A 19,181-nucleotide genomic window follows, 5' to 3' on the forward strand; every position below is an offset into this window, starting at 1 on the left:
TGTCTTTTATCACTCTCAGTCTTCTCTCTTTCTTTTCCCTCAAATTTAGATTTGGAACACTTACCTTGGACAGTAAACTTGGACCTAACTTCTTGGATGGATGGTGAATCCATGGGTGCCATGCTTGCTTTCTCCTTGATCTTTTCAGCCTCCCTCTTTTGTTGTATTTGTAGTTGATCTCTATACACCTCCTTGGGAGTTAATGGCTCCAGTTTGACCTTTTTACCTTTAAATCTAAAAACAATACAATTCTCTCGACCACAATGAATAGTATCTTTATCAAATTGCGATGGCCTACCTAATAGAATATGTTCGGCATGCATAGGTACAACATCACACAAAACAACATCCATATATTTATCTATGCTAAATTTTACTTTAGCCTGTTTATTCACTTTCATTTCACCACTATCATTAAGCCATTGTAATTTATAAGGCTTGGGTTGTTTAATTTTTGCTAAGCCTAATTTATCAATCACAATGTTACTAATTACATTTGTACAACTTCCACTATCAATTATCATACTAAAAATCTTATTTGTACAACTTCCACTATCAATTATCATACTACAAATCTTACTTTGGATTTCATATCAGGTGTGGAAGATGTTTTCCCTTTGGACTTGATCCTCATCCTCGTATACAACCAACACTCTCCTAGAAACCAAATTTAATTCGGTGTTTGGTGCAAGTAAGATCTCAACTTCATCCTCAAAGTCTTCCTCTTCTTGCTCAGTTTCATCTCCACTCTCCTCACCTTCCAGTTCTAGCTCACCATTACCCTTTTAACACCATGATTCTTCTATTTGGGCATTGGCTAGTGATGTTCCTTGTCACTGGCACTTAAAACAAAAAATTTCTCTAGATCTTAAGGGTTTAGGATCATATTTGCCTTCATTCTTTGGTGCTTGGATAGATTCGGTTCCTGCCTTTCTCTTTGGCCGATTTGAACTTTCTTCTCCAACTTTTAGTTTTGACTTGTTTTTATTGATAGGATTGTTTCTCTAGCCACTTGGATTTGACCTTTTACTGTTGGAAATACCCCTAAACCATGAGATTACACCCCTCCTCTTGAATTGATGCTCAAGTTTAATAGCCACATGCAACATCTCTTCCAATTCCACATATTGTTGTAATTCAAAATGATTTGCTATCTCTTGATTCAATCCACCTAGGAACCATACCATGGTTACTTCTCTTTCTTCATTCATACTCAATCTCATCATGATCATCTCCATCTCCTCGTAATAATTCTCCACGGACCTACTACATTGTGATAATGATTGGAGTCTTTGATACAGCAACCTATGGTAATGAGTGGGTACAAATCACTTCCTCATGGCCCCTTTAATTTGTTGCCAAGTAGTAATCAATTTATCACCTACTCTTCTTCGGGTATCTTGTTTATTTTTCCACCATTGGAGTCAATAATGCCCAAATTCCATTACTGCCACTTTTACCTTCTTAGCCACCGAATAGTTGTGGCAATCAAAGATCATCTCTATAGGCTCCTCCCATTCCAAGTAAGCCTCTAGGTCACTTTTTTCCATGAAAGACGGTATGCTAACCTTAATATTCCCAAGATCATCATCCTCATTCCTTGCTGGTCTCCCACAGATTGGGCTTCCTTGAGGTTCAAAAATTTCATCATACCCTTCATCTAAGTCATCTCCAAAATTGCCTTCCCTGAATTCTTCTCTAAGTCACCTTCAACCTTCTCGATCTCGACCTTGGCCTCCATGAGTATCAAACCTTGTATTCGACCCTCATTGTGATGTTTCTAACCTATCCATCCTTTGATTTATGTGATCAAATTGAGCATTCATCCACTGTATTTTCTCCAAGATGGCCCTCATGTCTGTGTGCTCATCTCCACTCCCCGAAGCCTGGGAATCTCCTTTAAATCCTACAGACTCTTCTTCATTAATTCTCAATGGTGGATCTTCTCTTCTCAACCTTGAATCTGCCACGTTAGTATGAAGAACACAAAAGTAAAAGAGGACCTCACCAAATTCACTTCCTTATGTGTTTCACTCAAACAAGATCTCAACACTTGTGTTTGCACACTAGTTTCGGCTTTTGACCCTCTTTTAAGCTTACACTCTCTTGCCTTTTTCCACTCAAAGAATTAACTTAAAGTTCTAATTAAAACACACTTAAACAGCAACTAGATCACAAGCGTACCTTAATTTAAACTTATTAATAAAACAGCAACTAAATCAAACAAATACCGAGTGGAATTAAAATACCTATTCTCGGCTGTTCTAAGCAAAAACAAATAAAAATACCTATGCTCGGCTTTTCTAAGCAAAAACAAAGTAAATCAACAAGCAAATTTTGGAACGAAATAAAAGCTGTCCAGAATATGAATGAACCAATAATTCAAGGATAAAATATGGTGAATGAAATTCAAACACGAACAAGAATCAAATCGAACAAAAATATAGGATAGTTGTTGGTTGTTGTTCTTGTAATTTAAGTTTTTATACCAAATTCTTTAACTAATTTTTAATCCAATTAATTTAGCATCCAAAATTCAAATATCAAGCAGAAAAAATAAATCTCCAGCAACTCCAAATATTGAATAAATAGTCAATAACTCAGCAGTTCAAAGAAAGTGTCAGCAAACAAATTTCAACACCAAATTCAACAAATTTTTTATTTGGTTTTTTTCTTCTTCTTTTTTTTTTTTAACTCAAAAAATATAATCTCAACTGCACTAGCAAGAATTAACAATCAAATTGCAATTCCAACACCAAAAACTCAACAAACTCATGACCACCAAAATTCAACCTCCAAATTTAGTAATAATTTTATATTTTATATTTTTTTTGTATTCTGCAAACCACTCTCTTTTTTTTTTTTTGAATAAATGAATACAAATATTTAAGATAAAAAACAGCAAATAAAAATCAACAATAAACTAAATTACTAAGAACAAAGATGAAAAACAACTAATAAACTAGAAAGCAAAAATACGGTAAAACAAGGAAATCCTAATTTAACTAGGAATGAATTTTTTTTTCTTTTTTTTAAGATGCTGAACGTGTATGAGATGGATGCAACCTTAACCTAATGCTCAAAATTGCAGATTAGTATAAAAATAAATAAAGCAAATAAAGAAAGATCAAACCTGAACAAAATTTGGCTCTGATACCAAATGATACGAACCCAAGTCGACATGCACCTAAACCTATATTATATTAGCTCGGATCTCAATTAAGTTTAGATTTTAATGGAATGACATCAACTCCTAACCAACCTGTGATTAGAAACCTTAGTATAATAAAGAAACCATAATAGATGATGGATATCCTATTGATAAGTTAAAACTAAAACACTCTCTCTAATGGTGTTTTAGGCATTCAAAGAGAACAAAGAGAAATTCAATCTCATAACTAATTTTCTGTGAAAAATTGAAGCTTCATTCTCATTGAAAAATAACCCTTAAATAGGTAAAAGTCACAAAGAAAGAAACCCTAAAAAAATAAAGCAAAAACCAGCCAAGCTTGTTGTTTCCTAAAGGTGGCCGAATTTTCTCTCTCCTTTCCTAATCTAGTTTTGATTAATTAATTCCTTTATTTTGAATTAGGAATTAATTAATTTACAATAAAAATAATATAAAAACAAATTTCCTAAACTTATTTATCCAGAAAATAAATAAATAAAAGCCAACTAAAAGACTAATTTCCTAAAACTAAAAGTCAAAAACAAATTAGGAAACTAAATAACTATCTTTTTTACTGAGCTGTCTTTGACCAATCTTTCACCAATTTAAGCTCCAAATCAGCTTCCATATGCCTTTTAGGATGCCAAATAGGATTATCATGGATTCCCACACGTTGCCCTTGCTTGGATCAAAGAGGAAATGCCAACTCAGCAAAATACAATAAAGCCAGCAACAAAATACAGTAAAATCGGCCAAATTTCCTCCTATGCGCACACCACCTGTTTGATTGCCTTTGAAGCTGCCTTGAATTGATTCCATGAGATCCTAGAGATATGTATTGAATCCATGAAGTGTTTGAATCATTTCTCGCCGCCCGGAGTCCATATTTGCACCAAAACAGCTACCCGGGTCCGTATCGGCCGTCACCACTTATGTGCTTAAAACGGCTCTTGTATCATTGGGTATTGACAAGCTCTTTGGAGAATTAACTACTCCCTAGATAAAAGCAGCCAGGTTGACCTAAATCTCTTAGCTTGAGCCCTAGTGATTGGCCCGGTCGTCATCTGTATCGGATCAGCACCCAGCGGGTTGTCGGTTGTGCAGGTTCGGGTGGATTCTCAACACTCTTCCTCTTGTTACTCCCTGCAAGATCATTGTGTAACAAATTAATTAAAATTGTACAATAACAAAAAAATTACAATACAATAATTAATACATACAAAAGCATATGGAGCTGAAGATGATTGTGGCATGACAGCTGGAGTACCTTGTCCTCTGCTTGCACTATGGGAGCCTCATTCCATCTAGATTTATGTAAAAAGCACAACTGATCAGATCACAATGCAGGAGAAATCAAAAGTTAGGAGAATCAAAAATCGATTCCAAATATCATATATACTTTGGGAAAACATATGAACATAAAATATAATGCCCAAATTATACCACATCCATCCTAAAAATTACATTTGTTTCAAGCATGTCATCCGTAGCTCTGAGACATACTCGCTTCTAGTGCACTAAGGTTTTGTCTTTGAATGGCAGTTTTCTTGCAAGTCCTTTGACTATGCCCCCATTCACAACAACTTTTGCTTTTCATAATTGGCCCCCATGTAAGACTTTTCTTTTCATTTGGATATTTTCTTCTTAGTTTCTTTGGCCTTTTAAAAGTTTTCTTGTATGGAGGAGGGTATACAAGTTCAAATATTGTCTTAGTCCACATATTTAGCCCAACTAATGGAAATATCAATGGTTCATGAGCCCTCATGTTTACAACTTTACTATCTAAAGGATTTATAAAGAAAATGCAAGAAATTTCATGCTACATGGTATTACACTTATATTCCACTTCCTATAGCTGTAGTTGTCTTCTTTCAAATTGACCACATATTTGTTTATAAAGTGATCAACCTCAAATACTTCATGACTAGCACTCATATGCTAGCTGCTCCTGCTGCCTGCCTTTATTTGCTCCAGCTTCCTAAAAGGTTGTGGGTAGATATCCTTGGTATGCATCTTTAAGTGCTCCTTTTTGTTCCCTCATCAACCATCAACTTTTTTCTAGCATGTTCAAACAACATTAGAATGGGGTTATCTTTACCCTCCTAAATGCATGCATTAAAAGACTCATTCATGTTATTAGTCAGCAAATTACATATTAAATCCTCTCTAAATGCATGTCTACTTCAATACCTTAGCTCCAATTTCATCAACCATTTAGCAAACTTCTTTGGTACATCAATCTTCATAAGGAAATTAAGAGTGTCTTTCATAACATGTCCTTTAACTTCTCTCCTTTGCACAATTTACTGAGGTTTGCATGTAAATGTCCCACACAAAATTGGTGGTCTACATCTAACATTAGCTATTCAATTGTAAGATTTAAACTCTGCAATGCATACAATAGACATTACTAAAAAAAAAAAAAAAAAAAAAAAAAACGAAAACAAAATCTAAACAAAAAAAGAAGTTCAAACCCTGCAAGAGTAATGGTCTCACATGGTAGATCTAATAATGCATGCTTTAACAACTAGACCAATAATGCATGCTTTATCAACTAACTAACTAACTAAATATGACATACCAAACCATGGTCCCCTTGCCAACTACTTCAATATGGTATATTATATGGTTCTAATAAAGACTAAAAAAAATATAAACAAAAATCAATTAACACATAGAATATTGTGGAAACAATTCATACCTTTTACTGATTACTCATGAATATAAATTTCTTTTCATCATCTATATACCCAATGTCTTGCATTAAATACTATAGGAACAATTTCCATGTGTCCTTGCTCCTGGTCTCACCCATAGCATAAGCAATGGAACACATTTTCTTGTTTGGATTTCTTCCAACAACAATCAACAATTGACCTCCATTAGGTCCTTCAATCGACATCCATCCAATCCAATGAAAGAGATACAACTAACTTTAAATCCCCTTTTACTAACTGCTAAGCAAATGTGTATCCTCTAGAGTCTTCTTGACTCCATGTTTATGTTCAACCTATAAATGCTCCTAGGATTGGATCTCATAATCATTGCATAATAATCCTAAAGTCGACTGTGTTGCTCAACCACATCACCTATTGCTTTTGCATTGGGTTTATGTCTAGCTTTATAAGCTTGTGATGGTGTAATGTTAACTACAAGTGTCTATCTAATCTTAGCTTAAAAATCGGCCAACTTCATATTTGGATTTACTTTGAAACCATTAAAGTACCTCTTACCTAACCATTTTAGATTCACTAATTTATTATCAAATGACCTACAACATGTGTGCTCCTTCGACAATGTCTTGATCTAGAAAGATTTATGTCCTTGCATATGAGAAGCTTGCATTATCTAAGGAAAACTTTCCTTACACACTGTTGTAATCCTTTAAGATACACTTTTTATGAATCGAATATTCCAGCCACCAGACAAAGCATAATTGGCTAAGCATTCCCTGAATTCAGTTTGACTGGGAAATTTCATTCCAACTAGTGTTTCCAAATTCTCACCCATTATGCTATAAATAGGGACATGTGACTACTTTTCATCTTCATCAAAACTTGATGCCAAGCTAACAAGATAATCAGAATCCCAGCCCACTTCATTATAGATAGCATTTTTTACCAAATAAGCTCCATTTGATGCACAATCATTGTCATTATTTTCTGAGCCACCTCTAATAGCATCTACATAATCATTACATACCAAACCAACTCCATTTGATGCACCTTCAATGTCATTTTCTATCAAACCAATTCCGACAGCACCTTTTTCATTGATGTCTTAATCTACTACTATTCATATAACCAATCATCATCATCTTCATCTTGAAGAACATTAACATCATACATCTTAGCATATTCAAATCTAACACTTTCATCATTTTCTTCAGATTCTTCCTCAACTCAAGTGGACCCTTTCCATATAATGGCTACTAACTATTGTATCGTCCACTGGTTACTAATGAACTGGTTCAACTATTGGTTTATCCAATAGTTGACCAATTAGATCATTATAAGACTTGTGAATCCTAAATCATGCAAGGCAAAAAATGGCAAGATCAGTGAACAATATACTAAGGTGGATTATGATGACCAAAGATGAACAAATATGATGCTACCAAGGTAAGTGTGTAGCACCCTGCCTCCATTAGCGGCCTTGTCACACTCTGCTGATATTGTCTTAAATTTAACCACCGTACTCAGTATGTGATTTTTGTTCACTTCCTAGGTGGTCACCTATCCTTTGATTACTTTTGTCTTGAACTACTTTCCTCCGAGCATACTTAAATTTGGAGCTCTTTCGAACCCTGAAGTCAACCACTCTAAAAAGGCCTTGGCGCTATAAGAGTCACTATTATTACATTTGAACAATCCTCTATTCCACACCTAGGCAATGTAGGATTGGACAATAGATAGCCTACCAATACCTCTTGCACCCACTCATATTGGTCATCATAATCCATCCCCCATGGGGTTCATTGTCCTCACTAGCTCATTTTTGGCTAGATACAAGCTCTGATACCATTATAATACCCCGCCTCCATTGACAGGCCTATCACTCTCTACTGATATTGTCCACAATTGGCCACTGCATTCAGTATGAGATTTTTTGTTCAGAGCTTCCTAGAAGATTACCCATCATTAGACTATTCTTGCCTGAGCATGCTTAACTTTGGAGCCTTTCGAAACCTAAAGCCAACTATTCTGAAAAGGCCTTGGCGTTATGAGAGTGTATCATTATATTTGAACCATCCCTTGATCTATGCCCAAACAATGTGGGACTGGACACCAAGTAGTCTACTCGTGCTCGCACTTACCCACTCTAATCGTCAAAATCCACCTTCTCTTGGGACCTAATGTGTTAAGACCCGTCCAAGGTCCCTCATCGAAACTCTAGATAAGCCCTGATCCCAGGGAAACCCTACCAGACCCTCTAATGAAAAATCCAGCGGAACCTCCCCTAAGGGTTGGACTTACCACAAATTCCCTGCATTGAAAATACACTTCTATACACACCACCTTATTCCTCCCACCTTACTACAATTTAATTTCACAAATTTATAGCACTTCAAATGAATAATAAGAAATCAGTCCATATTTAATAATATAGAAATAAATGAAAAGAAAGAGAACTCCTCGAAACACTGCAGCAACGAAGGTCAAGCTCGCTCAGGACGAACGTCTACCAATCCTTGTATCTAGGGGAACAGATTTTAAAATATGAGTTGCTAATCATCTCAGTGAGTGACCCTATCTACTATACAATTATAATAGTAATAATAATCATAGTACACTTGATCAACTAAGAATAAATAAGTAAATAAATAATAATTAATTGAAAATAATATTTTCTCTCAAAACCCTCACTATTCACTCCATTGGAAAAGTTCCTCTTTTAAAACATTTTCGTAAAATCCAATCTTTTATGCCCCAAAAATCAAGGAATAATTAATTTAATAAATAATCAAATAATCCAAACCTCAAATCCGAGCGCGTCGGCGGTGGGTTGGCCGTGATTTTTGGCTGGCCAGCTGGTTTTTAGGTGGGCGTCAAGGTGGGGTGGAGCGTGTACTGTTCTGGTGGTCGGAAATAGGTGAACGGCGGTTGGCTGGTCCTTCCCTTTTTTCTCTCTCTTTCTCTATCCTCTTTCTCTCTCCCCCTTCTCCTTCTCTCTCCCCCTTCTCCTTCTCTCTCCTCCCTCCCCTTATCAACCAGTCAGAATGCCCGTGGGTGCCACTGTGCACTCACGGGTGGGTCCACTTTTTGTGACAAATGGCATCACTGTTCACACACATACAAATCCATGAATAGTAAATGCTGTCTCAGAAAAATCTCACAGGTCCATAACATTCAAACCACATGTCCAAATTGGGTGTACCGCCAGTCTATGAACTCATATCGATGAGTACTTCACAAGCATGAATGAGTCAAAGCTCAACTTTGCACGAACAAAAAGTCAACCCCGGCACCACTTGGACAGTTTGCACCTCAATTTGTTTTGTTCATAACTTTCAAACGGTAGCTCCGATTTCGACGTGCTACTAGTCTATGAACTTGGGATGATACGTACTTTGTAATGATGCTTCGGTCAATGTGAAATTCCACCCAAAACAAAAAGTAAAATTTTTGACCCACTCGGTCAATGGTCAACCTCGGTTAACGTGCAAAACAATTCTGGTATAATTTGGGACAGGGTGTTACATAATGTCCTTGCTCGTACATTTCCAACCAGATACAAGCTCAGATATCATTTGTAACAGCCCATCTTCACTGGCAAACGTATCACTCTCTGCTAATATTGTCCTCGATTTAGCCACCGCACTCGGAATAGACTTTTTTGTTCTGAGCTTCCTAAAAGGTTATCCACCCTTGGATTACACTCACCTGAGCACACTTAACTTTGGAGTTCTTTCGAATCCTACAACCAACCGCTCTAAAACAGCCTCATCATTATAAAAGTGGAAAGGCCTCCTATTTAAATTTCATAATAATCTATCTTATAACATTGAGGTCTTTTCAATGCAGTTGTCTTCAAGGTACAAAAAAATTTGATCTTAAGCATACTCAGCTGAGACTAGTCCAAGGATGGATGACCTCCTAGGAAGCTCTAAACAAAAAATCCTATACAAATACGATGGCTAAATTAGGGACAATATCTGCAAAGAGTGATAGGTTCGCCAATGGAGGCAGGATGTTACTAAGTGTGAGCAGGTGCAAGGCACTAGCAGTCTACCTTACCCTTACAAGCTACCTAGGACCAATCCTAGTGATGCGAATCCACCCGAGACCGTTCAACCGACAACCCGCTGGGGTATTGATCCAATACAGATGAAGGTGGGGCCGATCACTAGAACCCAAGCCAAGAAGTTCAAGGACAATCTTGCTGTCTTTATCCAAGGAATAAGTCATAATCAAGAGGGGTTGTCCATATATAAAGAACCAAGGCCTGTTTTACTCATACAAGCAATAGAAGCCAAAACGGGACCGGGTGCGTTTTTAGTGCCAATATGGAGGTCGGGTTGTATGAATTGGATCCCAATTCTTATGGGTTCAATTCATATGGTGGATGAGTCATAGAAACCAGCCAAAGAAGCTTCAAACCCGAACAACATAGTGGTTTGCACACAAGGGGAAGAAAGGCCAAAATTTGCTGTATTCTTTGCCGGCTTTACTGTATTTTATTGTATTAGCTTTTTCTCATATTTCTAAGCAAGAGCAACGTGAGGAACTTCATAATAAGCTTATTTGGCATTCCACAAAGACTATTGAAGCTAATTTGGAGTCCAATTAGGTCAAAGAAGGGTCATTATCAACCTAGCTGAAAATTACCATATTTAGTTTCCTAATTTGTTTTTACTTTTTGTTTTAGGAAACTATCTTTAATTTTGGATTTGTATTTATTTACTTATTGAACAAATAAGTTTAGGAAAGTTTTATTTTATTATTTTGTTTGTAAATTAATTAATTCCTAATTGAAAATAAGGGAATTAATTAATTAGATTAGGAAACGGAAAGATCGGTCAAGCTAGAACTCTTCATTGTGTGGCCGATTTTTCCTAGGGTTTTTACGGTTTATTTTGTTTCTTTCAAAGCCTATTTAAAGGCTTCTTTTCAATAAGAATAGAACCCTGATTTGATTGAGAAAATACTTGTGAGATTAATTATCTCTTTGTTCTTTGAGAACACCTAAAACACCATTAGAGAATTGGTTGTTTTAGCTTGACTTATCAATAGGTTTTCCATCCCCTATTATGGCATCTATATTATACCAAGATTTCTAACCACAGGTTGGTTAGGGATTGAGGTCAATTCCATTAGAACTTGAACTTAATTAAGATCCGAACTAATATAATACAGGTTTAGGAGCAGGTCGTCCTAAGTTCGTATCATTTGGTATCAAAGCCAAATTTTGTTCAGGTTTGATCTATCTTTATTTGCTTTATTTATTTTTGTGTTGATCTGCAATTTTAGCATTAGGCTAAGGTTGCTTCTGTCATCATACATGTTCTGCATCGTTAAAAATAAAAAATAAAAATTGATTCCTAGTTGAATTAGGATTTCCTAGTTTTATTGTATTTTTGTTTTCTAGTTTGTTGGTTGTTTTTCATCATTGTTCTTGATAATTTTGGTTTTTTTTTTATTTTCCTTTGCCGTTTTAGTCTTAAATATTTGCATTCATATATTCAAAAAAAAAAAAAAGAAGGTTTTGCAGCAACATATAAAAAAAAATAAAAAATCGTACCACTTAAATTTTTGATTGGGAGGTCACAGGTTTGGTGTTTGTGTTACAGTTGGAATTGCTATTTTGGTAATTATTCTTGCTACTGCAGTTGTTTATGTTCTGTGAGTGAAAAAAAAAAAAAAAAAAAAGAAGCGGTAAAGCCGAATAAAAAACAAAAAAATTTCGGGTTTGTTGAATTTGGTGTTGAAATTTGAGTTTGGGGACTTGTTTGATTTGCATATTTGATTTGTGGTATTTTGAGTTTCTGGAGATTTATTTTTTTGGATATTTGAAATTTGGGTGCTTAAATTATTTGGATTAAAATTAGTTAAAGGATTTGATACAAAAACTTGAATTACAAAGAACAGCAACCAACAACTATTCTATATTTTTGTTCAATTTGATTGTTGTTCGTATTTGAATTTCTTTCTATAGAATTTTATTCTTGAACTCATAATCTATTACCATCTGGTCCAGTTCTTCAAAATTCCAAAGTTTTCTCATTAATTTGCTTTATTTTGCCTAGAAAAGCCAAAACTAGGTTTTGTTGAATTCTTCGGTATTGACGACTTTTAGCTACTGTTTTGTTGATAAGTTTAATTAAAACATACTTGTGATCTAATTGCTGTTTTGTGGGTGTTTTAATTAGAAATTTGAGATAATTCATTGAGAGGAAAAAGGCAAGAGAGTGTGAGCACAAAAGAGGGTTAAAAGCCGAAATTAATGTGCAAACACGAGTGTCAAGTTCTTATATTGAGTGAAACATGTGAGGGAGTGAATCTGGTGAGAATTTATTTTATTTTTTTATTATTCATACTAACATGGCAGATTCAAGGGTGAAGAGAGGAGACCCACCGATGCGAATTAATGAGGAGGAGTCCGTAGGATTTCATGGTGATCCACGAGCTACAGGGAGTGGTTAGCAAACGGAATTGAAAGCTGTTTTGGAACAATTACAGCGGGTGAGTGCTCAAGTTGAGCACATGAATCAAAGATGGGAAGGCTAGAAGTTTCCCAAGGAATGCCGAACATAAGAAATAGGCAAGAATTCCATGAAGGTCAAGGTCAAGGACGAGGAGGCCGTGAGTAACTGAGAGAGGAATTTGAGGAGGAGAATTTCGGTGGAGACTTTGAGGAAGGCATGGATGAAACCTTTGCTGTCCAAGAGAGAGCTAGGAGGGAAGAAACAGACGACAATCTTAGCAATATCAAGATCAACATCCCACCATTCATGGGAAAAAGTGATCCCGAGGCATATTTGGAGTGGGAAGAAAAGATGGAGATGATATTCGACTGCCATAATTATTTGGAGGGTAAGAAGGTGAAGTTGGCAGCAATGGAGTTTGGCCATTATGCACTCCAATGGTGGACAAACGAACAAGGCACCCAGAGGAGAGTTGGTGATGACTTGATCACAACATGGTGGCAAATGAAAGGAGCCATGAGAAAGCAGTTTGTGCCATCACATTACCATAGGTTGCTGCATCAAAGGCTTCAATCTTTGTCTCAAGGAAGTAGGTCCGTGGAGGATTATTACAAAGAGATGGAGATACTCATGATGAGGTTGAATATGAATGAGGATAGGGAGGCAACAATGGCAAGATTTCTTGGTGGTTTGAACCGTGACATTGCCAACCAGCTTGAATTGCAATAATATTTGGAGTTGGAGGAGATGTTGCATGTAGCCATTAAGCTTGAACACCAATTTAAGAGGAAGGGTGTAGGATCAAAGCTTGGAGGTGTTTCCAACAGTGGAAGAATCAATTCAAGTGGCTGGAGAAACAATTCAGCTAATGAAATCAAACCAAAATCGAAAGCTGGAGAAGAAAGTACCAACCAGTCAAAAAGGGAGGCTAAGACCGAATCTGTCCAAGCACATAGAGGTGAGATAAAATCTGATCCTAAACCTCAAAAATCCAAAGAAATAATTTGTTTTAAGTGCCAAGGAAGAGGACACATAGCCAGCTAATGCCCAAATAGAAGAATCATGGTATTAAAGGGTGATGGTGAGCTGGAATCTGCAAGTGAAGAAAGCGAAGCTGAAACCGAGCAAGAGGAGGAATGCAATGATGATGAAGCCGAACCAACAGACACATCTAATGCCGAGTTGAGCTTGGTTTCAAGGAGAGTACTTGCCATCTACAAAGATGAAGAGCAGATACAAAGAAAAAACATTTTCCACACTCGTTGCAAAATACAAGGTAAGATTTGTAGCATGATTATAGATAGTGGGAGTTGTACCAACCTGATAAGTAACCTTGTAGTTGATAAATTAGGCTTGAAAACAATTAAACATCTAGAACCCTATAGATTACAATGGTTAAATGATAGTGGTGAGATGAGGGTAAATAAGCAAGCCAAAGTTAAATTTAATATAGGTAGGTATGAGGATGTTGTATTGTGTGACATTGTACCAATGCATGCCGGACATATTTTACTAGGTAGGCCATGGCAATTTGACAAAGATGCTACTCATTTTGGTCAAAAAAATAGTGTTCTTTTCAGGTTTAAAGGGAAGAAAATCAAGCTGGAGCCATTGACTCCCAAGGAGGTCTACAAAGATCAACTACAAATGCAACAAAGGAGGGAGGCCGAAAAACTCAAGGAGAAAATAAGTATGGTACCAACGGCTTCCCCATCCTTTCAAGAAGGTGAGATTGAGGTTGCTGATCAAGATAAGCTTTCTAAAACCCAGGTCAAGTGGAAAAACCAAGAGAAAGCCGAGAGGGGGGGTGAGAAAAGAGAGCAAACCCGAGAGCACCAACAATCTGGAAATTTTTGCCAATGAGAGCCAAACCGAGGGAAGGAAAAGAAAAGAAAGAAAAGAGAGGAAAAACCAGAATTTTTATTTGAGTTTTAGGGATATTAATAAGGCTGTTGAATGTACAAAATGCTTCCTGGTCATGATATATAAGGAAAACTATTTTAATGATCAAACTAACTTTGAAGATCTTGAATTGCCAAGTTCAATGATTTCTCTTTTGAAGGAATTTGGAGGTGTTTTTCCGAATGAGATTCCAAGTGGACTATTACCTATTCGAGGGATAGAACATCAAATTGACTTTGTCCCAAGAGCTGCCGTACCAAATAGACCGGCATATAGAAGCAATCCCGAAGAAACAAAGGAGCTGCAAAAACAGGTAAGTGACTTGCTTGATAAAGGGTACATTCATGAGAGTTTAAGTCCATGTGCTGTTCCTGTTTTGTTGGTATCTAAAAAGGATGGTTCTTGGAGAATGTGTGTTGATTGTAGGGCTATAAATAATATCACCGTTAAATATAGACATCCCATTCCTAGATTAGATGATATGCTTGATGAGTTGCATGGTGCTTGCATGTTTACTAAAATTGATCTTAGGAGTGGTTATCGTCAAATTAGACTGAATGGAGGTGATGAATGGAAAACCGCATTTAAAATTAAATATGGTCTGTATGAATGGTTAGTTATGCCTTTTGGATTATCTAATGCACCTAGTACTTTCATGAGGATTACGAATCATGTAATGTGTCCATTTATTGGTAAATTTGTGGTTGTTTATTTTGATGATATTTTGGTGTATAGCCGAAACTTGGAGGAGCATGTGGATCAAGTTAGGCAAGTTTTGCAAGTTCTTAGAAAGGAAAGATTGTTTGCTAACATGAACAAGTGTGATTTTTGCAAAGATGAGCATGTTTTTCTAGGATTTGTAGTAAGTGCTGCAGGAATCAAAGTGGATCAAGCTAAAGTGCAAGCAATCAAAGCATGGCCGGTTCCTACAACAATCACCCAAGTGAGGAGTTTCCATGGCTTGGTAAGTTTTTATAGAAGATTTTTCAAGGATTTTAGCACCATAGCCGCACCTTTGAATGAAGTTGTCAAGAAGAATGTTGGCTTTAAATGGGGGGAAATACAAGAAAAATATTTTAATTTGTTGAAAGAAAAATTATGTAATGCACCTTTATTAGTTTTGCCAAATTTTTCTAAGACTTTTGAAATTGAATGTGATGCTTCGGGTGTAGGTATTGGAGCTGTCTTAATGCAAAAAGAAAGACCCATAGCCTACTTTAGTGAAAAATTAGATGGAGGTGCACTAAACTACCCGACATATGACGAGGAGATGTATGCTTTGGCGAGGGCTTTGGAGACATGGCAGGATTATCTCATGCCAAAGGAGTTTGTGATTCATACGAATCATGAGTCTTTGAAGCATATTAAGGGTCAAAGAAAGCTTAACCGAAGGCATGCCAAGTGGATTGAATTTATTGAACCCTTTCCATATGTGATCCGCTACAAAAAAGGTAAGGAAAATGTGGTTGCCGATGCATTATCGCGAAGGTATGTACTCTTTTCTATCTTAGATGCTAGATTACTTGGATTTAAACAATTGAAAGAACTTTATGAGCATGATAGTGACTTTGGAGAAATTTTTAGACCCTGTTTGAAACATGGATTTAATAAATTTTATATATTTAAGGGGTATTTGTTTAAGGAAAACAAATTTGGTGTGCCTAATTGTAGCATTAGGGAATTATTGGTTCGGGAAGGACATGGGGGTGGTTTAATGGGTCATTTTGGTGTTTTTAAAACTTTATTCTTGCTGCAATAACATTTTTATTGGCCTAACATAAGGAAAGATGTTGAGAGAATTTGTGAAAGATGTTTGAAGTGCCGAAAAACAAAATCAACATTGAAGCCGCATGGATTATACAAGCCTTTCCCGATTCCTACCTATCCTTGGGTAGATTTGTCTATGGAATTTATTCTTGGTTTGCCTAGGTCAAGGACAGGTAAGGATTCAATATTTGTTGTAGTAGATAGGTTTTCTACGATGGCACATTTTATTGCATGTAATAAAACTTATGATACATCCAATGTTGCTAATTTATTTTTCAAGGAAATTGTGAGATTGCATGGAATGCCAAGAACTATTGTTTCGGATAGGGATGCTAAGTTCTTAAGTTATTTTTGGAAAACTTTGTGGGCTAATTTAAGTACTAAGCTTTTATTTTCAACTACTTGCCATCCACAAACAGATGGGCAAACCGAAGTTGTGAATAGAAGCTCGTCTGCTTTGTTACGTGCTTTAATTAGTAGAAATTTGAGAGCTTGGGAAGAATGTTTGCCACATGTTGAATTTGCTTATAATAGGTCTTTACATTCAGCTACTAAATATACACCATTTGAAATTGTTTATGGTTTTAATCCTTTGACTCCATTAGATCTAACACCTTTACCTTTGAGTGAGCGTGCTAATCTAGATGAAAAACAAAAAGCTGATTTTGTAAAACAGATTCATGAGAAAACAAAGGCAAATATTGAGAGGAAGACCGAGCAATATACAAAGGTGGCTAATCAAGGCCGAAAACCAATGGTCTTTGAACCTGGAGATTGGATGTGGCTGCATTTGAGGAAAGAAGGATTTCCCAAACAAAGGAAATCAAAACTCATGCTGAGGGGTGATGGACCTTTTCAAGTTTTGGGGAGAATAAACGACAATGTCTACAAACTTGATCTACTGGGTGAGTATAATTTTAGGGCCACCTTTAATGTTACTGATTTGTCTCCTTTTTCTGTAGGTGATGACTTTGATTTGAGGGCAAATCCTTTTCAAGAGGAGGGGAATGATGCGAATCCGCCCGAGACCGTTCAACCGACAACCCGCTGGGGTATACAAATGAAGGTGGGGCCGATCACTAGAGCCCAAGCCAAGAAGTTCAAGGACAATCTTGCTATCTTTATCCAAGGAATAAGTCATAATCAAGAGGCGTTGTCCATATCTAAATAACCAAGGCCTATTTTACTCATACAAGCAATAGAAGCCAAAACGGGCCCGGGTGACGTTTTTAGTGCCAATATGGAGGCTGGGTTGTATGAATTAGATCCCCATTCTTATGGGTTCAATTCATATGATGGATGAGTCATAGAAACCAGCCAAAGCAGCTTCAAAGCCAAAGAACATAGTGGTTTGCGCACAAAGGGAAGAAAGGCTGAAATTTGCTGTATTCTTTGCTGACTTTACTGTATTTTACTGTATAAGCCTTTTCTCATATTTCTAAGCAAGGGAAACGTGAGGAACTTCATAATAAGCTTATTTGGCATTTCACAAAGACTATTGAAGCTGATTTGGAGTCCAATTAGGTCAAACAAGGGTCATTATCAGCCTAGTCGAAAATTACCATATTTAGTTTCCTAATTTGTTTTTACTTTTTGTTTTAGGAAACTATCTTTAATTTTGGATTTGTATTTATTTACTTATTGAACAAATAAGTTTAGGAAAGTTTTTATTTTATTATTTTGTTTGTAAATTAATTAATTCCTAATTGAAAATAAGGGAATTAATTAATTAGATTAGGAAACGGAAAGATCGGTCAAGCTAGAACTCTTCATTGTGTGGCCGATTTTTCCTAGGGTTTTTACGGTTTATTTTGTTTCTTTCAAAGCCTATTTAAAGGCTTCTTTTCAATAAGAATAGAACCTTTATTTGATTGAGAAAATACTTGTGAGATTAATTATCTCTTTGTTCTTTGAGAACACCTAAAACACCATTAGAGAATTGGTTGTTTTAGCTTGACTTATCAATAGATTTTTCATCCCCTATTGTGGTGTCTACATTATACCAAGGTTTCTAACCACAGGTTGGTTAGGGGTTGAGGTCAATTCTTTTAGAACTTGAACTTAATTAAGATCCGGACTAATATAATACAGGTTTAGGAGCAGGTCATCCTAGGTTTGTATCACCTAGGATGGTTGACCCGTTAGTAAACCTAAAAAAAAAAAAAATCCCCTATCATCTTACTCTCTAGGATGGGTGACTCCCTAAGAAGTGTGAACAAAAAACCCCCTATCATCTAGACTACGATGGCAAAACTTGGGGCAATATCAATGTAGCAAATAGAGTGGGATGCCAATGGGTGGGGCGTTACACTACAACTAACTCTTCTCAATTATAATTATTAATAAAACCAAAAGTAAACTACATAAAGCAACTTTGTAGAAAAATAAATCCAAAAGTATATCCACACAGAACAAGAAAATAAATAGATGAATAACAATATAAAATCATGCTTCAGCGGGACACCCTTCATAACACAAAATACAAAATAAATATACATAGCCATCATTAGAACCACCATAAAACATTCATATTATACTTAAAATGACAAAAACAAATAGTATTTTCATATAATAATGTTTTATAGGACACTTCATTCGCAAAACAATACAAAGAAAACAAAAAAATGAACCCACAAAATCCACAAAAGGCATGTGCAACATGACCCACAACTAAAAGCTATTGACTTTGTATTTCTACTATACATAAATTGATTAATATACCTTTCCCTTCAGCAATAACCCATGTTCTTCCAAGTTGTTTTACCTATGCTTTTATCTCTCTCTTGAGAACAGCATGACTCTCTTTCTCACTTCTCTCTTTCTCTTTCACTCCTCTCTGTCTCTCTGAAATTCGCTAAAGTAATGTCTCTTTCCCTATAAGATATGCCAATTTCTAGAGATTAAACAATGCGATATCAACGACGTCTGAAGATGAAGATTAAAGAGATCAACCCTTCGTAGAGTTTTTGTTGTCGTTTGTGTTAGGGGTGACTTAGTGTGGGTTTGGTTTTTGGGGGGAATTAAACACTACATTTAGCCATTTGACAAGAAAATTAAAAAAAAAAAAAATAAGGCTATTTTTTTAAATGACAAAAATTGGAGGAAAACAAGAAAAAATATTCAAAAAATCATATTTATGGGTCACATGAGGCACAAATGACCCCTATTTAACAGAAGTTGCTAATTTTAACTGAATTG

The sequence above is a fragment of the Ziziphus jujuba genome, chromosome 2, assembly GCF_031755915.1.
Source record: "Ziziphus jujuba cultivar Dongzao chromosome 2, ASM3175591v1".
In the NCBI taxonomy this organism is placed as follows: Eukaryota; Viridiplantae; Streptophyta; class Magnoliopsida; order Rosales; family Rhamnaceae; genus Ziziphus; species Ziziphus jujuba.